The sequence below is a fragment of the Calliopsis andreniformis genome, chromosome 5, assembly GCF_051401765.1.
Source record: "Calliopsis andreniformis isolate RMS-2024a chromosome 5, iyCalAndr_principal, whole genome shotgun sequence".
Classification (NCBI taxonomy): domain Eukaryota; kingdom Metazoa; phylum Arthropoda; class Insecta; order Hymenoptera; family Andrenidae; genus Calliopsis; species Calliopsis andreniformis.
Genome location: NC_135066.1, coordinates 23658686 through 23685595, shown reverse-complemented (window position 1 = coordinate 23685595; position 26910 = coordinate 23658686). Strand labels below are relative to the sequence as shown.

General features: G+C 35.3%; 1 protein-coding gene and 1 long non-coding RNA gene across 9 annotated transcripts in view; one reads left to right on the top strand and one right to left on the bottom strand.

The window, feature by feature from the left end:
• LOC143179230 (uncharacterized) overlaps positions 1–26910 on the bottom strand; it is a 590730-nt gene that overhangs the window by 93719 nt on the left and 470101 nt on the right. The window lies entirely within an intron of this gene.
• Positions 20494–25710, top strand: LOC143179231 (uncharacterized). Its single transcript, XR_013001919.1, has 3 exons — positions 20494–20592; positions 25338–25513; positions 25582–25710. It is a non-coding gene; the product is annotated as an uncharacterized LOC143179231 (long non-coding RNA).

The window sequence follows — 26910 nt, the reverse complement described above, 5'->3', positions numbered from 1 at the left end:
CCTTCGTTCTCTACTTTACCGAACTTCATCGAATGTACATTAATAAGGTACTTCATTGTCCTGAATACGAATTACATTTTAGTTTTGGGTCGTCGTTGCTGTTTTCCCATTTATGTAACAGGTGTGTTGATTTTATACTTAATATTTATTAAATAATTTTAATCAATTTATAACAGATAAAATTATAATAATATTTCACTGCGAAAAATATAATTTACATATATATATAAAGACTGCCGATGGGACACGTGTCGGCTTCAATGAATATCTTTTACAATATATCCATAGAAATTATAATATTAGCAGGTTAATGTTACATAAGTATAATTTAGATATTAAAATTAGCAGTAATATTAAGTTTTATGTTAAGAATTATGTAATATTTAGTTTTATTTATATACATAAGAATAGTATGATAGACTATATTATTAATTATATAATTGATGTAGTTATATGTATGTACTGTACATTTATAAATAATTTAATTAATGGTAAGTGTAGTACAGATAAATGTACAAATGCTTTAATTTTCAAGCAGTAAAATTAGGAAAACGAAAAATGTAAAATATTAATAAAATGTGATTTGTAAATAAATTGTAATTTATACCTTCTTATTTATAAATAATAAGATAAAACATGTTGGGGTGTGTGTTACAAATTTTAAGATTCCTGCCATTAGTCATATAGTAATACCTACATCTCACTGCAAAGTGCTGTTATTATGTTAACAAAACAATATATTGAGTGACGTTACCTTGATATATTCTTTCTTACGGGTACCTTTTGTCTCTCGTTTGTTTATCAATATTTTAATTTCTGCGCATGGTATGAGACTTGTTTTATTTTATAAGAACGAACAACTTACTTCTCTGTTAATATTGCTCATTTTTCTTTTATAATGTACTATCTTTTATTATGATTTTTGTAATATTTCTTCGTCATGTTATTTCGAAATAATGATGTTGATATTTTTTTGGTAACCTCACAAAATTCTCGGAATGTATTTATCCTTGTTTTTTTTCGCTACAATGAGTCAATTCAATTATTTTCCAAGTATAATACAGTTGTAAGCCTCCACCTCTCGAAACGCAATCACGTGTGGCAAGCCCGTATAAGACTAGATGATTTTCTAACTCATTTACCGTTATCCTTCCAAGATAATTAGCAATTGATATACAGGATGTATCAGAGGATGTCAGTCATTTTTGCAAGGTAGGTTCTATATATATAAATAATGAAAGAAATTCATGTACACATATGCCTGGAAATGCCCAATTTTTCAGTTATACGCTATTTTGTGTTGCGTAAGACGCTAAGTGAAATTCCTGAAAAAGTAAGTAAAGCGTGGGACACTTTTAGGACGATAGGTTCTAGACACAAAGCAATGAAAAAGGTTCAAATGCACATATGTCCGAAAACGAATAGATTTTTAGTTATACGCGTTTTTATATTGCGTAAAACGCTGGTCATTTTTTGTCTGCACGGTGTGCTATTCTCTTTGAGGTTTTACTAGGCCTAGGGATTTCCAGCACCTTGAACGATTGACATACAGTTATGGATCTTAAAGAAAATATTACACTGAACTTACCCTGTAAAAATGTCCCACGTTTTCTGATACACATTGTATAGTTATTATAGTGTGCCTTGACATAAAAAATAATACTGAAACTTAGAATAGAAGAATTCTACACGTTTCATGCACTCTAGAATAAGTTAGTTAAGGTCGTCAGGAAATTTTCTCATCGTCGTTTCATGCACGGCCGGTAATTTTGCTGTAAATTAAATGTAATGTAGCTGTGATGCCCTGGTGTATATGCAAGAAATCATGTATTCTGATACTTCCTTAATCATGTATTCTGATACTTCTTCTTTACCGCATCGAAAATATATGAAAAAACTATTGAGGAAGAATATATTCATATTTACAGAAAAATTTGAACTTGAAATTACTTCTCTATATAAAGCAAAAGTCAGTAAATAGTTTGAACTATGATTTCCAGGAACATTGAAATTGTTTCTTTTTTTAAGCATTTGAGCGTACATTTACCGTTGCGTGGGGGAGAACTAATTTTACTGGAGCACAGCAACTTAAATTCCACTGGAATTTTAACTAACATTATTAGGCGCGTCGAAACTTAATTACACTTTCAACGAGTACGTTTTAATTTTTCAGTAATGAAACTCGCTCACCGTGTTTCACCCATAACTGCGGAATTCTTAAAAAATTCTACGAATCCCCATTTCAAACAATTAAAAGACCAATGGAAGCAAATATTTTTTGCTGATACAGCTATTATGGTTTCAATAAATTGCGATAAATTTATTTTGAGTTGAACTTGATTTTTGTAGATTAGCTGCTTTTTAGAGCTAAATTAGGATTAGATTAGGAGAAAATTTGTTAATAAAAGTAAGTCTAAATACCATTTTATTTTAGTCATAGGATATTTCTACGTGTATACGAAAAAATAACAGTTTCATATAGAAAATCACTGGTATTTAAACTTGTATAACAAAAGAAAATAAACTTGTTAAACTTTGAGGCTTAATACAGTTACAATTATTTTTCATATTTCATGTCTTTCTTTATTTACACTTTTTTCGTTGTTTTTTATTTAGAACCAATCCTCCAGAAGTGTCTTACGTTTTTCATATTTTTACGGCATTTGACCCAACGTTTTATGCAACACAAAATAGCGTATAACTAAAAAACTAAGCATTTCGGCACATATGTTCATATCAACTTTTTGTGTTATCTATATACGTAGAACTTATCCTTCAAAAATGTCCCATCTGTTTGAAAACACCATATACATATATTATATATGTATATTCTGAGGAAATAAAAATGCATCGTAACACATATTTATGAAATACGACATTAGTTGTATTCGGATTTATCTGCAATAAATACATTCGGATTTATTTACCATAATGCATTTATAAAACTCCCATAATGTATGGTCACTAGGGTGGACCTTATTTTTGGACCAAAAAATTTTTTCAATCTCACCCCCCAGAATTGTGACACTTGCTGAGAAAATGATCTTGAAAAAATTTGGGGTCGATTGGATCATGAGAAATGGACGCGCATCAAATTTGTTTCTTAAATGCTTAATTCGTAAATATATTGAAATGTGAGTTTGCAATGCAAACTTTAAAACACAAACAACAACCACGGGAAGATTACCGAGAATTTTTGGAACTCTCAATTATTTTCTTAGGCGGAAATTTTGCAAAAAAATTATGCTTTTCGAGCTCCGGGAGCTTTTCATCACGCTCGATGGATGGCCAAGGCAATATATTGTTTAAAAATATATTTATTCAGAGAAGAATTTACTTTGACTAGCGAAGAGACCACTGGGATTCGGGACATTTGTATTCTCCTTGCTAATTTATACTTAAAAGCGTGGATGCAAGCTCCAATCGCAGTAGAAGCTCTGCGGCAAAGTTTAGAATTTTTACAAAATTTGTACGCTTATCGTCAAATTGATGATACAATAAGCCGTACTGCGATGAACAAATTAATTAACCATTTATGGTACTTGGCACCAGAAACGGCTGCATTGTCATTTTTCGATAGTGCCGTACCATATGAAACGAAAGTGCAAATGGTAGAGGCAATAAATGCCAGTACAGATAGTGACGATAAAGAATGCATTAAAAAATATAAAATCCTTTCGAAGGATGTGCATCACTATATGGACAAAAAAATGGAATATTTTATTTCTCCAAATTCCAAACGATTCTTCCAAAGATTTTTAATACCGACAACATTTTTGGAAAAAGACCCTTCGACATGGAATGATGACCCTGATTTCAAAATTGGGCTAAACATTGTTAAAAGCATTAAGGTTGTCAATGACACCGCTGAGCGGGGCGTTAAACTTATGGAAGAATATAATAAAATATCTAAAAACAAAGAGGAGAAACAATGCATATTACAAAATGTGATGGAATACCAAAAACATTATCCTGACATCACAAAGCAGAATTTGTCAAAAGATTTCTAAAGCATTTTTAATACATACAAACGCCTGATCAATCCCTCCGTGACTAATTGAATTTTTGAGACGTATTGAAGATTGCTTGTTAACCTTTTCGTGATCAGCTAAACGTATATGTCTCACTAGGGTTTTTAAACTATAGTTGATGTATGCATTACACTTTCTTTTGTAATTTATTCGAAAGGGTTAATACAGTCCCGTCTAGGGCAGGATCTGCATAGTCTTACCGAACGTCCACAAGCAGATCTGGGACGAAACGCTTGCTACATTTGTATACATAATTTAAAAACTTACATGATATGTACCTTCAATTCCAGGCAAGTAACGTAACACGTTGTATCAAGAATTAAGACAGGATATGCTGGCCTTACTGACGAGTCCGTCAGCAAATCTTGGACGAAATACTTTGATGTCATCTCTTTTCATATTTTCCATAATGTTTATAATAATTTCTTATTTTCGATCTTGGAACTCTTTTTTTTTGGAGCGTATTAATTAATTAAGTAATTTAATATCTCTGTTAGTTATGAATATATTAAAAAACTCTTTAAACAAAAGTTGTAGGATATAAGAAAGTGAATATAATGATAAAAAAAAATTTTTTCAAGGTCATTTTTTCGAGTTTTCAAGGTTACGGGTGTTTTTTCTATTAATAATTGTTTATGTTATCTGTGTATCTTTAAAGAGAAAAAAAGACAAATTCAACGATATATCACAACATATATTTATGTTAAAATTAAGAAATTAAAAAATTTTCAAATTTGATGCGCGTCCATTTCCCATGCTCCAATTGACCCCAAATTTTTTCCAGATCATTTTCTTAGCAAGTGTCACAATTCTGAGGTGTGAGACTAAAAGAATCTAGCAAAATAACTTTTGTCAAGTATAGCTAAGGTCCACCCTAATGGTCACCCATGCGCCTTTAATCCGCAACAGACAAATGGATACCTGGACAAACGGACACGTAGACAGCACTGGAGAAGAACCATTGAATTTTAGATTTAAGTTGTGGATCCAGTGATATTCACGATTCAATTTTTCCATACGCAAAACTACAGTAAATATGTACGCGGTTATAGTTCGCATATACAGTAGTGGCTATTCAAATTACACAACCTTATAGGTGTTAATGCTTTTGGATTTAACTGTTACGTGAGAACAAATCGTCTGTGTTATTGGTGATTAAAGACTAAATTTAAAGACCTGTTTTATTTAAAATTTTGACGTGTATAACAATTTAAATGTATTTAATTATCATGATTATAATTACTTTCATTTTCAGCAGATCTTATGTTTAGCAAATGTTGTAATTCTATTGGTCAGTACAGTACATTAAAATATGTATAAGGTTTCTTATTTTACTTCAAATTTGGCACAAACTCTCCGAACAAGAAAGTTGCAAAGCACGCTAAAAATACTGTTTATTTAAGATGAAAGTAATTATAAACATCACAACTAATCATTCTTATATTCTTAAACACATCAAAGTTCTAAGTACAAAAAGGAATTTGATCTTTAATGGCCAATGACACACATGGCTTCTCGTATAATAATTAAATTAAAACCGTTGATACGTATAAAGTGGTGCAAAAAATTGAATTTGTTATTAGAATGACCACAAACGTATACCTACTTGGCATCGTCGCGATACTATCGTACTTCTTAAGGAGGATTCACACAGTCGTGCTATACGGTGCAGTGCTGCCCGTGACAGTGCTAAACAGTATCGTTCTCGAGCTTTGGAATGGAGCGGTTAAAATTTGGCTGTACATTTTTCCGCTCGTATTCAAACCGTATCTTTACCTTGAAAGTTAGATTTTCTTGCAGAGTTGGGCAAAATGTTATCTAATTACTAATTTATAATTACTAATTACTAATTACAATTACAATGTAATTGCAACTTCAATTACAGATTACTGTCTGTAATCGTTAATTGTCATTGGCCGCAATTACGATTGTAATTCTCAAATGTAATTACGGGATGATTATAGTGACGATTACAATCGTAATTGCCATTTCCGCAATTACAATTGTAATTGTTAAACGTGATTGCAGGGCGACTGCAGTGGCGATTACAATTTTAATTGTTCCAGGTATGCAATTACGATTATAATCGTGATTGTAATTGTAGTTGCGCAGAACAATTACAAGCAAAATTGCTTTTAGCAGTTTTGCCTATATTCCAGAAATAGAATTTTATATATTTTTGTGAGCACCAGGTACATGGACAATGCCTGCTGTGCTCGCACCGAAGAACAAAAAGGCGGTTAAAGAGGTCAAAAATGATCGATTAAAGAGAGTCTTCTGACAACAATCAACGAGTAAATACCGAGCGAACCAAGAACTAGAACTTATAAGCGCTGTAAAGTGTCTTATCATTGTAAATAAATTAGTTTGATAATTCGTGTCACTGCAATAACGTCTCCGCGACGAACGCGAGCTCGCGACGCGCGTAATACGCAAACGGTCCGTAACAATATTTTTAACTTATTTTATTCCTAAGTCAGAATATAAGAAAAAGTTAAAGTTGGTGCTTTTAAATAAGGAGAAAGTTCAGTGACTGAACTTGCAAAGACTGTTATGCAAGCACTGAAACAAATTACAGTTGCGGCACAGTCATGGTAAGATCACGATACGGTTATGTGTGAATAGACCTGTAACCTGCTGCAACTAAATGAGTGAGTTTGTAACCGCTGCTTTGTTTACACAAACCCAAGTAAACTTGTTACATGTTTTACTCTGTTTTATCGACAACCGAACAAAAAGCAAAGTTGAGATATGAATTTACGACAGCCTATTTTTCGTCCTTACATGAGAAAATTTTGAGTTGCGAAAGAGTTCATGCAAGAGAAGAAAGTTCAATGTTATATCGTCGCCTTGTCATACCCGGGTCTACCCTCTTATACAAGGTATTTCTTTTATCTGGAAACGGTCGAATATCTTGTGAACAACTGGTGTGATAAAAAAAGAATATTCTTACAAAAATTATTTGGTGTAAAGGGGCACCATTATATGGTGTAAGTGATTTTTTAATAGATAGAGTTCTGGGGGAAATTTTAAAACCTAATTATTACCTTTAAATAAAACTTCTCATTTCTTTATTTATTACGCGATGGCATTTGCTGAGAAAAGTTCTACGAGTTGCCTTATGTGATTATTTCGTACAATACAGAGTTAGATAAACAGGAATCGCTACCAGAAAAATGAACGATCATTGAAGACAATCTAAATGAACAAAACTTAAGTACTAGGTATTTACCTTGTTTAATTAAAACAATAATAGAAGTTTTTTAATGATGACGATTTTTAATGATGTCCACAATAATTAAAAATGCATTTTTTTACTCTTTTTATGAATTCCTTTACAACCGTTTTTTATAATACGTCTTCATTACTTGGTGGAATTTTCTCCTTGCTGACGCGGTCCGCATATCACTCTTGGGATGAAGGTATCATTCACTACCAAGGAAAACATGGTAAGGTCGAAAAGAAATGTATCTCATGGTGATCTCTTACCCACTAATTGGTTGATAATTGTTAACCTTCAAATGGTGACCATCGTTTTAATATCACTAGCGGTGACTTGGCATTAAATTGACTCTGTACCTATAAAAGTAATTTAATGTCAAATTTGTTCTGTTCGACGAAGCAATCGTTGTTTATTGTTGCCATATGTGGGGATCCGAGATTTATTTAGACAATTTGCCTATTTAGCCGTCCTTTCGAAAATTCCACATCTGGCAAATTCATAAAATAATTTCCTGCTTTCGTCGAGTGGCATATTCCTTTCGAGCAATAACCATCGACGGCTGTATTACCCCGCAGTCGATACCGTTACGCCAGCTCATCCTCCGTTCGGACATTCGGAGGATTGACGTCGACTCCCGGGACAATACAACCACAAAACATCTGGAAAACACTCGCGTGGGCCCGTTCGAGCCGCGTTATTCTAGGGTTTGTTCCTCCTCCCAAATTTTCACGGCCTTCGAACTAAGGTAGAGGTTTCCTCCACCACTGTCGCGGGATGATCGGGGACTTCCCACCACCATCGCCGCTGAATGACCAGGGAAGGGGTCGTTCCACTCCTATCGAAGTGACTGGAGATCCTTCTTGCTCAGGTCGATACACAAATCGAAATCAATTTTCCGCCAATGCCTAGAAGCGTTAACGCCTCTGAACGCACGAATCGGAGGGAGACGGAACTGAGGAGGAAGCGGACGCCGGAAATGAGAACCAGAAACACGAGGGTCATCGTACGGACATCTCATTTAAAAGTAAACTCCCAATCGATTCGTGGGAACTAAGCCGTAGAATTTAGTTCACTTAACTTTCGGGATCCATTTAATATTTTATATAAAAACAATCGCTTAATATTAATTTGACAAGCGGCAACCGAAAATCGCGATACTCAACAAACGCGATACGAACTATCAGGCTAATTACTTTTATTAGATTACTTATTTTCCGATATATGGGAAAATTTTCCCTACGTAGAACTGCTGTGAGTTCGAGGCAGGGAGACCTGATAACCTCGCCGTATCTGCCCTGCAAGTCAGTCGACAAAAGGACAGTTGTCCGGATGGGCCCCAAGTACTTTCGTGCCAAGTACTGTAAAATTCGACAATTATACGCGTTCCTTGCAGCGCAGGTATGGTGGGAATCCGTGGCTAGCTCGGAGGGAGAGAGGAAAAGTCGTGGGCCGGACGCGCGGAGGGATCGAGCCTTCAGGGCAAAGCAATAACGAATCGTCGAGTACCTTCCATAGGTTTAATGTACAATTAATCTAAACCGTGTAGATGGTACGGCAACGGAAGATCTTACAGGTGTTCGGTAATAGAAAACACACACAATCGGTACGCGTGGTCTCGCTCGTTACAATGTTTGTGTCGGTCATAGCGAACCGGAATTTTGCGAGAACAATCGAGACGAATTACACGATATCGCAATATTCGAGGACGCCCTGGAGGTAACCCGAATCGCGCCTAGCACTAGGGCACTCCGTGCCCGATAATTGAGACCAAGGTAATCTATGTAGATCGCTTCCTAGATCGCTCTCGAAACGGCAGCGTGTCGGCAACAAGTGCCTACGCTCGGCACGCGTGGATGCGACATCTCCGATTCGCGACACGCCTCTCCCCCGCACAAGTGCTACAGTTCCTTGGCGTACTCGCTATGGTCCATGCGCGTATGCGCGTATGAGCGGACCCCGCGGGGCAGGCCGCTCCTCTCCGAAGACGATCCGTATTTCTTCGGTATCGTGGAGACTTCCTCAGGACCTCCTATGGCTCCTGCTGCCTGAGCAACGATCTCCAGGCTCGCCTCCACCCTCGCCTTCTTCCTAAGCCACTGCAAAAGGGCAGCACCACGGGACCATCCCTTGATTCATAGTTGGCAGATTTTTTTTCGGCTCTTCTGATCCACCGCCGAGGCAGCAAGTCCCTCAATTCCGGGAGTGGAGGGTTCCTGTACCATCCGGTGTTGATACTGCGCCTGAATCCGGAAACTGCACGGCCGAGGGACGGGATCGGCCTCGGGGTCCCTCAGGTGTTTTCTACAGCTTTGAAATGTCGTGCGCGCTCGGCACGGAGGCACCCGAAATTAGCAGCAATTCGAATTCACGATATTTTCCTCCAGGTGGCGTCTCTTGGCACGTGTTTCGTAAGGGAGCCGTAAGATCCTTCTTATCACTGATTTCACGAAATTCACTAAACCCGGGGACGGCGCTATGCGCAACGTCACAGAACAAAATTGACTATGTATCTGTAGTGATTACTTGACGTGAATTTGATTATATTTAACTAAGCTTAAGACGTTGTTACTAGTTATTCTCTAGATAATTCTATTATATTTATAACATTTCATAAACAAAATTTATTTTTTCTTAATACAATTACAAGAATGAAAATTTTGATAGACTTACTAGTAATGTAATAATACATTTTAACGCAATTTAATGCCAATTAATAATTGGCAGAACAGAAATTAGACCAATATTTTGTAAATAAAAAAACAATAGAAATTAATAAGTGACAGAACAGAAATTAATTACGAAGAAAACATAAACATTTACAGAAATATAAATGTTCAAAGTACAGCAAAAATCCATAATTCAGCTATGGAATCAAAGCATTTTTATGTAATTTAAGGATCGTTCTGAACTAAATCATGACCACAGCGCTGTCTATTGAATCTACTTCTATCGAACTAGTCCTTTCCCAGGACTTAAATCTTCTCATATAAGGACAAATAGTGTATCTCGGCAATGCTTTTTGTCAGGTTATGAATAAAATGAAGGAAAGAGGTGAGAAGCTTAGTTAAGCTGGAGCCCACGAAGCGGCGTGGCGCCTAATCAGGAGGACCGTGTTGCCCAGATTTGGCACGTGAGTTATGTATTGAGAACTTCCTCCTCCACTATACATGTAACTGTACGAGCCACGATTGTCACGCATGCTCCATAAGAAGTCCCGTGAAAAGTCGTTCTGAGGGATATTTTTATGGCACGAACAGTGGGTGAGTTCAGCATTGTGAAATCGCTTCGGACAACTTCGAGAAGAAGCTGTAAACTATGTAATTATGAGACTCTATGGAATTGAACGACTAAAAATGGAAAGATGGAGATATATGGGAAGTATAGAGGGTGTCCCAAATAAAGTGCGGGAGCCGTTAAGGGGGGAAATCCAGTGGTGATTCGAAACAACTTTTTCCTTTGCAAAAATGTCCTCTGAAGCTTTGTTAATGAGTTATTAACGAAAAACATCGACCAATCGGATAGCACGAATAGCGAGCGCTCGGCCGAGCAGTGACGGTGAAGAAATTACGCGTAGCATAGCACGTACTCATCTTGTATATTCACATGGCAGAAAGGTCATTAATGTCGCAAAGGCATTTTGGATTATCCTAAATGCCCATGTAACCACCAGGGGGCCATACATGCACGCAATATTATTTAACGTATTCTCTTCTTTTGTTTCTTCTTCTTTCTTTATCGGATATTGTATTTTCTTTGCCAAACTTAGAGAATATATATATTTTGTTATATTTGTTATTTACATACATATATTGAATTCATTCATTTATTTTTCCAAGTATAATATAATCGTAAGCCTCCACCTCTCAGGAAGTAATCACGTGTAGCGGGGCCCGTATGGGACCAGATGATTTCCTAACCGCGTAACAGTTTAAAGCGACATTAGATGGTCACTATGTGTGCTTCCTAATAAAATGCGTGTCGGTCGTAGAACTCTGACATCGAAGGAATTAAAGAATGAGAATACAATTGATGTGTATTCCCCTCGTCGACGAGGTTGTCTGTGCGAGACATCCATTGACCAAGTGTCTAACGTCAAGAAATTTTCCCCATTCATATTTTTACGGAGGGAACTTCCATATTTCCGCTGTTCCAATGCATCGAAAGGTCGACGCGACCCTCGCGGGCTTCGGCCTCGGGTATCGATGGCTCCTTCGAACTTACAGAGCAATACCTGTCTTCATAAACGACCACATCTGCGAGACACTCGTTATCATCTTCTACACTAATCCGATAAGCCTTTGCTTTACCCCATGAATTTGTCTTCGACTTTTTTGACCTGAAGAAGAGACTAGCACCTCCACGAAAAGAATCTGACCGAGAAAGACCCTCCCTTGGTCATGTCAACTGACAAATCGAATTGGAGTATATTGAAGAAGTGACAGCCCTAATAAGTTGCACCTAGAACGCTGTAAAGGCAGGAGGAAACAGTCAGTATCGATCATTATTTCCGCCGCTAAAGGGTACAACCTTTTTTTTCTTTTGCTGCAGAATGTCGTGGCAACGCAGAAGCTGCGGAACGGATGTACCGCGAAAAGTATCCAAACTGACCGCCACATTTCAGGGCCGCATTGTTTTTAAACGTGTGAACGATCTCGTGAAATAGAGAAATAAAAACTGTTGGGTATGTAGTTCGTACAGGCTACATTTTGCAACATATGTCGTTTACGCGTTAGTTTTACATTTCTTGGGAAATAAACATGTTACGATTTCCAATATTTTAATACATATAATAATAACGTAGAATCCGTGGAAACTACTGAAACATTGCTTTCTACTTTTTTACTGTGGTGTATTGTCAACCTGAAAAATGTGAAAAAAATTGAGAACAATAATATTAGTGACATTTATCTGCGGAATTAATATGATTATTATTCCGGTATTGCTACAATACAAAATCGGCATTTTTCAATTTTTTTCTCTGGTCTTTTATTTTTTACAACTTGGGTAACTGATTTAAAAATGTGTCAAAATTCCATAATTTGTGTCGTGATAGCTAACGTCTCCCTGATGTTTTTCATAAGTTTTCATTCAATAGTTTAAGAGAAATTGGATAAGAACGTAGAGATCTTGAATTTCTTGTACAAGGCTCCAGCACGACGAGAGCGAATACCACGCGTAATTTCTTCACCGTCACTGCTCGGCCGAGCGCTCGCTATTCGTGCTATCTGATTGGCCCATGTTTTTCGTTAATAACTCGTTAACGAAGCTTCAGAGGACATTTTTGCAAAGCAAAAAGTTGTTTAGAATCACCCCAGGAATCCCCCCTTAACGGCTCCCGCAGTTTATTTGAAATACCTTATATATAAGCTTGAAACGTTTAGGTCCAAGTATGCGAAGTAGGCGAAAGTTTAATGGGGGGAGTGATTACCGGTGCGACTCCCAGACTACTGTCAGAAGTCTAGGACTTCTCATCCCATCCGACTTCATGCCTAAGTATGGAGACTGCTCCTGTTTTACTGACTCAAGCCTATACAGAGGGAGCTCTTCCACGAGGGTGCGTCGTCGTCGAAAACCGTGCTATATCTCCCTAATCGGAGCTAAATAATGGTATATGACGTAGGACCTACTAACTCTTCGATTCTTGCATCAGATGGACATGTTATAGAAGTGAACCCTCGTGACCTAGGACTAGTTATCCTGGTACCTTCCTCCTCGACTAACTTTTTCTCCACAGCTGGTTGTCGTGCCAGCTGAATTTCACCGAAATTGCCTCATTGATCTGCTGACTTTGATCTTTTGATTGAACTATCAGCAACATCATTTCTGTCAGTGTGTTTTTGACCTAATTTTAAAGCTTCCCCCTCTCTTCGTTCATGCATTCAGATTTATAATATTTGCTTCTGCTAGATCCAAGTAACCGGCAAGCGGCACAAGGCACACGTGATCTTTTTGATATTTTAGATATTTTCATTTTTTGAGTGAGAAGGAAATTCTTTGGCGAGATTTGCAGAGATTTTTATAAAGTTTTGATATTTAAAGTGCTTTCTGCGTACTCTGTTCCTTTCGTATAACTCGATAAATAAATAGATTAGCGTTCAAGAAATTAAAGCATCATAATACGGTATCATCAATCTATAACTCTGTGATTCGAAAAACAAAGATTTGTATACATCAACAAAGATGGTAGCTTTAACAATTCAATTTGTAATGTAAATGTATATCAATGAAATTATTAATAAAAAGATAGTCGATTTACTTACTTCTACAAATAATAGAATCACTTCCTTCCTCGTTGTATGTACCACGCATCCCCTCCACATCTTGTATCAAAGTTTGATATTTTTCTAATTAAATTTTACTTGAATAAATTTTATTCATAGAATCTTCGGATAAGAATTATAAATAAAACGAAACTATTCTCAAATAACGGATAATTTTTTATTTTGATAAAAAGTTATTCAGATACAGAACTTCCAAATAACCTAATTATTAAAAATTCTGTAATGATACTTACATGTACCAATACCGTATAGTCCTCAAAATTTGTTCGTCGCAGAGTTATTAACGAATAAGTTTTAAAAATTTATTTACAAATTATGAATAACAATTTTATTCGATATAAGGTTATTTGTCAGTTACAAATAAATCTGTAGTGTCATCCGTTAGTTTCAAATAAATTTAATAAATTTATTCGTTATTTTTTATCCCTTATTCTTAATAAAATTTGCTCAACTCTATCTTGTATAATTACAAATTCATAGTGTCTTCAAGGAAGGTAATTGGATATACAACGATAGGCCCTATCTTTGATACACAGTATGGAAAGAACTTTTTTCTTCCTTTTGCAAATATTTAAATTCCATGTAACATTATTTCAAAAATGCTATAACCTTTTTATATGAATTTCTATCTATAAATTCATGTCTAACAGATATATTTGAACTTTTACAAGCAACTTCACAAAATAAAGCTGACATGAAGATGTTGTTGTTTATATTACATATACAAATTAACAATAATTTCAAATAGTAAATTATAAAGCGTTACAGACGAATATCTCCAAAAATATTGATTTTACGCAAAAATGTTTGAGAGGAAAGTTATTTAGCACCGAGGGGAATATCATGTGGTGGAACTTTTATGAATTTTGGAAAATTTGTTTTCATTTCGTTGATAATGCCTTTGATGTTGTCCTTAGTATTGCTGATATTCAACACATGTTATTACTCTCGTGTGAAAGTTCGAAGACACGAAACATGTGAATGAAATAAATACACAATAAACTTGTAAAGCGAAAATCAAATTATTTTTCGGAAATAAATTAAACAAAGCATTGTTAAGTACATTGAAGTACAAGGACATCATTTAAAACACTTACTAAAGTACAAATAAAACGCAATTACGTAAAATTATCCATATATATTTATTTCAATCATCTTTTCGGCATTTTCCTGCAAGTTTGATCTTGAACGACCTTCTGTACATAGTTTTCAAATTCGTCTTAAAATAAGCTACAATACTAGCAAAGAATAAAAATATGGTTGTATTTGAAAAAATGGTCGTGACTTTCACCTCACCTTTGTCCGTCTACTGCGAAAAATAGAAGTACCACCACATGATATTTCCCTCGGTGCAGAACAACTTTCATCTGAAATATTTTTCCGTATAATCAATATTTTTGGAGATATTCGTCTGTAACGCTGTGTAATTTACATCCTCTATATGTGTAACTAATTCTTTGTCAAATCTGCTATACAGGATGTGTCTGAACAACACAGGGTGAATTTAAGAGGTGATTCTAGAGATCAAAATAAGACGAATTTGAAGTTTCGTTCGTTAGTTATAAACGTCTAAAAATTTGCTTGGAAGCACCAGAAACAAGCCCATGCAGAGGCTTCGAGCAGTGGTTGATTGAACAGCAGTATCACAGCGATGTAAAGGAGGGAAGAGCTAACTCACCGTCGAACAGCTGATCGGAAATTTTATGACAAGTGACAAGATTACGGGATCAAAAATTCAGTTAAAATTTATGAACATCATTGAATAAAAGTAATCTTGTCTATTAGTTGCAATCCATAAAGCAAATCAAAGCACTCACTATGAGATAGAAAGGGTTAATATGCCTACGTTCATGTAAACTGTCTGTTCACTTCACATATCCACACGTCACGACTTTCTCATTCGCGAATATTGAATTACCGTACCAGGGTATCGTTAAATAACATTAAACCTGTCTATTCTCTGCAATCCAAAGGGCAAATCAAAACATGCCCTATGAAATTTCAAAGTAGAAAGGGTTAATGTATCCATTCTCCGATTAATCTTTTGGTCCACATCTATATACGAGAAAACTGCACATACTAATAGAAGTCTTGGCGTACAATTTGGAGAAAACCGCACATGCAACGGAAATAACATGAGAAAAGGAGTAAATTTGTAGAAAAACTCCGCATGTATCACGAATATTCGCACAAACGTTCATATGCGAAGGTCTGTCGAAAAACTAACTACGGCCTCACAACACCTGGATGTGTTAGATACCTTGGGTCTTCCCCCAAAGGCCCTTACCTATACTGAAGGCTTAAGCTCTCCGAAAACTGAGTCAATACCCGAAGAAAGTTCTTCAATGCTTGACATTAAAAAAAATATGCATAGATATTTGAAATATGTTTTTCTAAAGAATGTGGATAGCTCTGCCTGTTCTCTGATATAATATGTCCATCAATAAGATATAATTATAGATTTAAACTTATTACATGCATTTTTTATATTTTAATTAATTTCAAACCTTAGTAATACTGATAATGAAGCAAATCTGTGTAGTCAATGAAGACTATAAAGAATGTATTTATAAAATTAGATTCGAACTTGGTTGAAATCAATGTAACTATTAAATTATATAGATTTAGCTCAAACATTTCCCCACATGTTTCTGACAGAAGAATATATTTATATTTTTAGTATATTTTGAAAGTGGCACAAATTCATGATCAAGATTTATCATCACTAAGAATATTAAGGTAACGCACTTGAGATAATGATAAGAAGGGAGATCCGATTGGATATTGAATACACAACCTGACATTATTGTTTGAAATACGCATCTACCGTTGGATCCCTCCTCCGTTACACTATATTCCTGGACTTCGTTATACCTATCACGGTCTTTTTTTCGTATGGTCTATGGAATTCATTCCTTAAGTGTGTGCTACACGATTCCCATTCCCTGTTCACAAGTGTTTCTCTATTTATGAACTTCTGTGTACAACAGATCTAAATAGATCGTTACACTACAATGGCTGCGTATACTTTGACACATATGTGTGATGTTGCTATTACAATGATTCGATGTGTAGGTACAAATAACTAGAAAATAAGAGCATTACTCAATAACCCACTGATGGGCCACGCCGTTCGCAATCTGTAAAAATATCTGATAAGACGATATGATACGGACAAATGGAACCCACTATTTTTAAGAACATAATCAAGCATACTAATTAGTTTCACGACAATATTAAGAGCCCTAAAAATCGATTCATTGTTTCACGATTATGATGAACACATACATTTCTAAGGTCTCGACTTAATAGCGATAGACGTATCATTAGAGTTAGAGACCTATAAGAGTCACAAGAAGGCGGATTCAATTTTGATTGGTGCAGCCATGTTTGATCTAAAGTACAACAGCAGAGCTTCTACCAGGCAACAGAATTTAATTCCACACATGCAAAGCCTAACATCAGACAATGTAGAACAATTAGATAACACAGACTTAAATAACTTATAATTAACAAACATAGAATTGAATATATTGTACAATATAGATAGATAAATTATACATCATCTAGATAATAATTGACTTGTACACAAAACATGTTTATTAGAGGTGTGCGAGAACCCGAAAATGTCAGGTCGGGTCGGGACGGGAAATTTTTCGGAATTTTTCCGGGATCCCGAAGGTATCCATGTTACTAACACACAGATGTCATAAATTCCAAACATTCACTTTCCGAAGTACATACAATAATGAAGCGTCGCAATGTAGTGGTAATCGAGTCATGTTCGGGAATCCCGATACTTTCGAGAATTCCGATACTTTCAAGAATCCCGATACTTTCCAGAGTCCCGAACATTTTCGGGAATCTCGTCAGAATCGAGAATCCCGAAATTTTCGGGAACCCGACCCGATCCGACTCGATCCCTTCCCGACTCATCCCGACCATTGGGTTCCCGATATTTCGGGTTCTCGCACACCCCTAATGTTTATACCTAAACAAAGGTATCAAATACTCCAGTTTCGTTAAAATATGATGCTCTAGTAAAAATAGTTTATTCTTTATAAGTGCACAGTCATTTCAAATATTTGGGTACATGGAGCGGATTTTTCAATATTATTATAATTTGAAGAAAACATAAAATGCGAATTATAAAATAGCATTATTAAATTTATTCACAACTTATGTCAATTATGATTCCATACCAAAATGCCACAATTTAAATATAAAAATATGTAAAAAATATGAGACACTCTGTTGTAAAATTCACGGCTGAAGGGAGAAAAAATTAAATGTATGTCATTAAATTAAATGTATGACAGTAAAATAATAGCTACTTGTAGTAAATAAAACTTTATGGAAATTGATTGTACATTTTAACATATCCCTTCCTTCTTATATTTTCAATAATAAAAAATGGGAATTGTTTCTTATATTGAGAGAACATAGTATACCATTTAGTATAATATACGACTTATTAAACGAAACGTAGATTAATATGCATATACAAAGTGATCAGTTTTATTGGAAACCCTCTAATGGAAATTGGCAGCACTCACAATGCCAACAGTATTGACAATAAATGGTGCCAACATTCGGATATTTGCTGTTTAAACTGATCACCCTTACAGGGTGTAAAGTAAGATTTAAATGTGTGAGAAAGAACACCCTGCATTACCGCTCAAAAGTAATTGATCACACTTTTAGTGGAACAAGTATTTAATACCACTTAAGAGTAATATATACATATACGTGTTAACTGGAGTGGATAAACTGAAAATATGATAAGACAAAAGTGTATTTTATTTTGATACTGTAAGAGGTGTGGGGAGAAGGGTAGAGAGTTTCAGAGTCCCGATGGAGATAACTGAACACTTTATTTGGATATACAATTTCTCTCGATACTCCGCGGTACTTGACGATCTCTGCCACACTCTACAATGAACGTGAATTACCTCATATTTATATCAGTCGCGGGCCAAGATCCTCGCCGCTATCGACGTGGTCAATCACTCTTAATTAATTTTTGATTTGTTACTCGATCATAGGTGGGGGGCCACATTTCGGCAGTCTCACAAACCTCGCAGTATCTCGTCGCGTTCACGTAAACGTACCAACAATACAGATAAGAAGAAATGAACTACTTTGTGCTCTACTACATTTGAACCCACGTGTAATAAGTGATCAAATATTTTACAATTCGAACTTCAGATCATAGTTTTAGATCCAACATGGAGTCGACCTAACTTACAATTAAACGTATGTCGTTTCGTGACTCTTATGGAAAGGTCTTTAGTGTGGTCAGCTGTCCGCGCTATCCTTGGAGTCTGTCACTACTTTGATGTACTTTGTAGCGTCCTCAACTCCACTCTCGTCAAGCTTGCCGGCAGCAGCAACAAACCAAGGTCACCACTCACGATTTCAAGGCCTCTAGTGTGTCTATTATACTTCCGCCTGTTTTCCAAGCTTAGTTATAAGAGCTTCCTGCACCCCCAGAACAGGACAGAAATAACAGCAAACAAGTTTAAAGTACAGACACCAGAGTGTACCGTTCAGGTATTAAAGAAATCCTTTATTATAAAATCAAAGTGTTGGCACAATACGTGCAAAAGTTCCAGTGCTACCTTTCTTCCAAATTTGGAAGCGTTGTTCTAACACAATGTGTTGAGGAAGTGGATGTGTTTATGTATAATTGATGTCCAATCATCCGTGTGGATATGACGAAAATTTGTAATGCCATAGCAGGAGGAAAGTGATGCATCGAATGCGTCGTTTCCCTTATCAGCGTAGATCTGGAGTCCTTGAAAGCAGCTGCAGGAGAAATCTAGCAAAAATGACTCAATCGCCATACATGTTTTTCAGCTGTCCAAAAAACTCCGGTTATAGTCATCTTCGACCAGTAATCGAGAAATCTCGAAATAAGCCGAAGGACAGTCCATTGATCATTGACTGACTAAACGGGTGAGATTTCGTCACAAACCTAAGTTGCATTGATCATAGGCTAGCTTTAGCAACATTTGAAAAGTCATTTTACAGATTTACCAGAATTCCTGGACAGTACATGAATTTTACAAAGTTATTACAATTAAAGAGTAGACATTTAGACCAGGCGAATACGCCTAATAATGAATAAGACTGCATTTAGATCAAGTGAGCAAATGTTCATTATTCTCCTACTTTAGTAAAATTCAATTAGTATGAATTAATAAAATAGAGAAATGAATGAATTTTGTTGAACTAAGGGAAGAATAAGAATTTGCTCGTTTGGTCTAAATGCAACCTAATACAAACAGTGAATTTTTCTTGTTTGTCGGTCGTGTATGTAGTTTCGTTAAAATGCGTAATATTTAGTAGAACCGGCAAAATTATCGTTCACCAATTATCGGTCGTGTGCGTCTGGTCATTGTTACAACTCACAAATATCAAACGAAAAATACCAAGCAATGGTTTTCATACAAGCTTATCGGCAAACGAATCTTACAAAATAGTATCGTGAAGCACAAGGAGGAAATGAGGACGTCTAAGACCTTCATTGCGAATTAACGAGGTTCAATTAAGTAAATGGCTCTCCTGTGAATTTTCTGTCTCGACGATTAATTACAAATTGAATTGGTCGCGGGTATAATGGTGTAACGACTCCCTGCATAGGGAGGCACGGAGATACACGCCAAAGGGTGTCAGGTTAATTAGGGACATTCGTCCCTCAAGACATCGCTTTGTGACTAGGAGGCTTAACTGGACACGATGCATTCTGACCCCTAATAGCCACCCTGGTCTATAAGCTTGATCCCTATCGACATACATTAAGTGCACGGATTTCAGATGTCTATCTGGCCTCTGTCAAATTAAGTGTCACCTGCCAGAGACGTCAGATCTAATCGAAGCCAGCACGACACCACTTTCAAGCCCTGATTACGACATCCGAGCGAAAATCTTGTGCAGGCTTTCTTCGAATCAGGTGTTGAGGTGCGGCAAACTTTTCTATGGAAATCGATTTAAAAATTGAGACAACGATGCGAGACTTCGTACACTTTGTGATAATATAATAAGTTCGGAAGGAGTAAGTGTGAAATAACTTTGAACGGAGCTTCATTTTAATCGTGTAATTTAGTTACAAAACTAGTCGTTTCGTGACATCGCTTGGAAACTGTTTTTTAAGTTTCTTCAAGACTTCGTTTATTTGTGATTACTTTTCTTTCTAATGGGAGAGTTTAGTATTGAGAGGCGGAGACAAAAGGTGACAGTCTGGTGAAATCGTATTCTGAAGTTGAAACAATACTAAGTTTGAGAAAAAAAGGATTTTTGAATTAAAAGTTGTTTGAAGGAAATGATTAACATGAATATATTATTGTATCCCTACATTGAGGAAAATGTATTTCTACTGAAAACGTTAAAAAAATAAAACTTTGATGTGATTTTGTATAATAATAGTGTATAAAAACAAAGTCAAAACATTGCGTAACATCTCTTGACAAGGCCTCAATATTTTATTCAAGAGTTACTCTAGTAAGCAAATTAAGAACTTTGTTTGTTTTTTAGAGACCATACAGATGTATAGCATCTTTGTGGTTTTTCTTTAAAAAGAATCAACAAGTTTAATAAAAAGTAAAAGAAGATATCAAGACATCGATCACTGTTAATCGAAACTGTCAACTATACGTTTATTTCTCCTGCACGTTTCAAACTCTATTCCTTTATAAGCATGTAATAAATACAGCATGGCCAGCTATTAATTTAATTCATTTTATATCTCGTACACTTGCAACGCTAATTTTTCCAGCGAAAGGAACTCCTTTGCTACGACCTCAGTAATCAGCGAGTCCAATTCTATATAAATCCAATCTTATCAACGTACAATACCAATTTCCTTGAAGGCAGAGAGGCTGGAAGGGAGTACCAAAGGAAGAGCAAAGAATTTCGCATCGGTGAACGACAATTTACGTTTGCCGGCAAAGGAATAACCAGAAAAGTCCGACTGAAATAAGTGCAAAGAGAGAACGATAACGTCCCGTTCCAATATTCACCGACATTCGCGGCACATAATTTCCTGGTATAACAGTTTTCTGTAAAGCGGTTGAATTGCTAAACAACCCACGTAACTCTTCAATCTATTACAAACTGCTAAATTTGCAATTGGTAATATCAGAATTTCAAACTGTTTGGGAGTAGCATAGAATTTAGAGAAAACAGTACTTAGTTAGAGAAACTGTTTGCAATTTCAGTAAAGCAATGATTAATTAGATTCATTTTAAATGGATCTGTCGAATCAAAGGTACCTACTTTGGCAGTTGAACATTTTTCTATTACTTTTATACTTTCAGAAACTGAATATGAATAATAGGTATTAGATTACTAATTTACATATTTAGTAATTACAGTGGTAGGCAAAGCTATAAACACACAACCAAGGATGCATGAAGAAGGATGTATGAATACTGGCGGTTAGCAGAACTCGCATACTTAAATGTTACTTGTGAACGCGAGTCATATGACCACTTGTAAGCCGTCATTGCTCTCACCTATTGCATCTCCGCATACGACACTACTTTTACACAAAAATTATAATATTATCACGATAGAGGTATTTTCCAAATTCTGGAAAGCATTTTCTGTTGTGAGTTGAAGCACTTCTTGTCTATGAGAGTTTTCCAATATTTCTTGCTGCAACGAATTGAGTCATATTCTTACTAGATGCATCCATTACCAGTTTTTGTTCTGAATTTTTGTGTATGTGTATAAAGAGCTGCTTTAGAAGACTCATTGGACGTTTTCGCATCACTCTTGAGCTAGTTTCGGTACAAAATAAGATTGGGTAGGAATCCTCTTCAAACATGTATTAAACCATACAGTAGTTTCTACTATTACGCTGGGCCACTTCTAATTCAATAATTCCTGCATTTCTCAGTGCATCAAAACCGAAAAAGTTTGAACTCACAAAATCGAAAATAGAGTTTAGAATTTTGTAACAAAATTACATTATAACATTTGTAACATTCTTAATTACAACACAAAATACATTTCAATTTGTTCACTTTTTATAATAAGACAAATCTGTGTTCGTGTTATTCCCATATTAGAAAATAAGAAGGAGAAAAGGAGAAAAAATCTCCTACTAATAATCTTTCATGCCCTCGTGTCAAATTGTATATAGGCAAATCGACCTTCAACGTCCTAAGGGTAACTTTGTGTTACCTGCCACAGGCACGTCCACGTATTGCTCTATTGTATGACTGACTTGCGTCAGGTCGGACGTAAACTAATCCGCGTTTTCAAAATTTTGCGGCAACCTGATGTTACCTTGTACTGTAGTATCTACTAGTAACAACCTCTTATATGTACATATAAAATTGTATATTCTTGGCTTTGTATTGCTCTGTCCTTGGCTTATAACAATACAATACAAAAGTGTTTTTTTTTTATTTTTCTGATGACAAAGTAGTTATAATTAGAAGTTGAATATGGTAACAAAAATGCAATACATCTAATAGTGTACAGAGTATTTAAAAACGTAAGAACTTAATACTAAAGTTTGCATTTAAATATTGTTTTACAAAATAATTGTATCTAATAGTATCCCTCTGTAAACAATCTGGGTTGCTAAGGTTTCATGCGTAATTTCATTTATTTATGACTCTGAAATGAGGTGTTCAGAGAACCTGCTTTCCTCATCTAAAAAAAGTTATTTGCAGAAGAATTTTAATACTAAAACTACCAGAACGGTGAAATGACCGACATAGTTACTCCTTATAAATGTTTTGTTCTGTAAGTATATAATAATTTTTGTCCACTAATGCCGAATGAAAGTAGAGAAGTGTATAACTGATGATTGTTCGTATGAATTATATATTTTATCAAAGACCTATAATTTTGGCACTTTAATAAAAACAGATATGTTACCCTCGGTAGTTTTAATGTTAATCCCCAAAAATTACTAGCCTAGGCTAGATCTGTACTGATCAGTACGCGATAAAACCCATATTAAAAATAGTTGAAAGAGCTGCACGTACAATAAGTACGTTATTTTATATAAGAATAAATAATAATAATTCAAATGTATTCCACTTTCAGGTGTCCAAATAATTATACTATTTAGAACTGTTGCATGTACATATACTTGAATTTTTTTTAAAGATCATAGTCTTTGGTATAAAACGCTGCAGTAGTTTTCTTCAACGTTCATTCAGTACAAAGTGTCGATTTTCGACCAAATTCTCCTTTTTTCCCCAGTCCCTCCTGAACTTTTACTAAAAAAAGTTTCAAAGATTCGATTTAATAAATCATTGTATAATGTAGCAAAGGTTTTCATAATTATTCTAGAATTTTTTATTAGTTTTTTTATTCATTTTATTATATGAAAGGAAGTAAAACAAAAATTTTATTTGGACATAAAAGACCCAGATTGTCTATTGCAATCAACAAATATGGTTACCTGCAAAGGTGTACGAATTTCTGTAGACCAAAATTTCAAAATAAACATATAGAGTTTCAAACAATAAGAGGAACGATTACAATTCGAAAATAAAGTGGATTCCCTAATTAATTATCCCTTTGTTTTATTTGTAATCTTTTTATATAAAACAGGAACTTATTACGTCTTAGAAATAAGAAACATGAAGAAGTTCATAAATTTGCAAACATTTGCATTGTACGAATACTAAACAACGGTTGTTTTTAATAGACAAACGAGTAACATGACAGAATCAATAATAACTGTTATCGTTCCCCTCAGCATGCCATAATAAAGTACAAACATGGACGAATAAATATGCTTAAAATACTTCAAACATGTTAAACTCGAACTCAGAAGATAGCCTGAAGCGTGCTCTTAAAAATACATTTTGATTGAAGTCTATATCCGAACTACTTTTCGAGATATCAAGACGCGGCAGTGTCTCGACACCAAGTACAGGGTGTAAAAAAAATTAATGGTTGATGTGTACAATATGTACACATCTTATCTCGTATGCTTTTATACGCCAAATTAATTTTGTACAGCTAGTTACCTTTTAAACGAAACTTTATTATAAGTATAAGAGGACGCTTGACTGATGGTTTCTCGATAAAGTTCGAAAGAGATCTGCTGTCGTTGTATAAAACTTGAGCAAAGCCGCACTATGGTTATAAACTATTGCTTCTAAACGTTGTAAGCGGATGGGCTAAAAAACCTTCTATTGGTAGAGTTTTAACAAGGGTAAGCCGTGACAATCATAATATATACAGTTGAAAGTCTTTACGGAGAAGGCGACAGTAAACTAACAGATTTCTGGACATCACCACAGAAATTGCGTTTTTTAAAACGTGTTCCCTCGACATCTAGGGTGCAGTTGTACAACAACCTTGCACTTATGGTTAAATTTATGGTCACTTAGAAAACCTTCGATTCTTACAATACGCTAAGCTAACGATAGCTAGAATATGATAAATCTCGTACACGACAATGGTCGTGGCTCTCAGGAGTGAATCTATACCTCTGTGTGGATCGATGGATATTTACAAAAAAGCCCACCAGCAAAATTTTTTATAACATTGAAAACTAATGTTAATTTTTTTATAACATAATCGAATCCAGATTGTTTAATAGAACAAAATATTTGAAAGCAACCGTATGCTGCAAACAAACCGTTTAATCAGGAAAAATTGTTAAAGTTTTGGTATCGGTTTAATTGTGTGAAATCACACATGGAAGCATGAGCCTACCACTATTCTAGTACGCGGCAATGGTAGTGTGTGCACTCCAATACAGGAGGCCTAGCAAAGTGCATTAACCTAATAAGCCTAATTCAAGTAACTTTTCTGTCTTTCCAGGACTTTCTTTCCAGCGCAATTAACAATCGTGAAGTATAGGACTAGATGTAATAATAATATATTTATTTACCAATTCGTTGTCTTTGTTGTTTCATCTTATTTTGCGGAACTCAATTGAAAGGCAATGTATCAATCGATCTACTCACTGAATTATAATCTTCTATGCATCAAATAAGGTAAGTTGCCAGAATTTGAAGAGGCATCTTATTTTGCACCATTACATTATAAATATTTGTTATTGTAGGAAGAACACAATAATTCGGACCACTACTACTCAACATGTATACATATTATATTGAATTTGAAAATAGACAGTAATGTTTTGTATTAAACAAAAGCAACCAGGAAATAAATTTTTTTATTTAGATTTTATAAAGATATAAATGCGATTTTTTATCAGATTATTTTCCTCCTGTTCCATTCCTTCTCTCCTCCTCGTATTTATCCGTTTGGTATTTATCATTGATTAGTTTTTAGAGAAAAGTCAAAACATGCGTATTTTAAATTGTAACGATGTCGAATCCTTGTAATTTATAATGTCAAAAATGATATGAACGAATTCTTCATACAAATCATCTTTGTAAAAAGAAATGAATCCCAATAAAAAAAACTTCAAAACAACAAACAAACTATGCCAAACACGCGAGAAAATCCAAGACGAAAGTATCCCGACAGTAACGAAGTTTTTCGCACAACAAAACAATATGACGGCTCCCAACATAGTGTTTGGGTAGGTAACTGAAAAATTAAAATTTCTAATCTATAAAGTTGTGAAGTTTTCCATACACAAGGCATTATTACCACATAATTATTGAGAATGAGACACAAAGTATAATTTATATTCATAGGTTAAAATTAATATCCTGTGTATAGTGCAGAAATTATTTATGTCCAGAAAAGAAACATTCATCGAGCACATTCGGAACTCGCAACACACGTTAGACAGGAAATCAAAGTCAAATTAAATTAGCATCTCAGTTTGCGATTATACTTATTCTCTTTTTTTTTTGCGGCGATCGGCAACTGTACATGCACAAATTTGATGGTCCAGCTTTGATCTTCGCGAGAGGATCACGGTTTCCCCTTGACGCATGATCGTTAAACCCAATGCGAATTCATAAACTGTTTTCATTGGCGTTTTTAGCAGCGCTTTTAACAAGACTTTCATCGACACTCCGATCGAATCCTCTCTGCGTTAATTTTTAACTAAAATGTCCATTTCTGCAAGCCCTAATGCACACGAGAGCTTTGTACGTGGCGCACTCGTGAGCACTTAATTTCACAAAGTCGCGTTTATGTCAACATTTTTGCCCGTTTATATCAGACAGTTCCTCTAAAGCCTAAAAATCGTGTTTCGCCAAGGCAAACTTGAAACTAGACAACGTAATTCGAAAGTTGTTCAGTCACTCACTTGCGTTAACAAATTTGTTTATTTCGGGAAACTACTCCCTGCAAGTGTATTTTATAAGTTTGTTTTGAGAAAGTATTTAACCCACTTCATTGAACGTTGCTGGTAGGAAATATTATTTAACGAGAATGGCGGTCGCTTTCAAGAGTTATGAAAATCGAGACA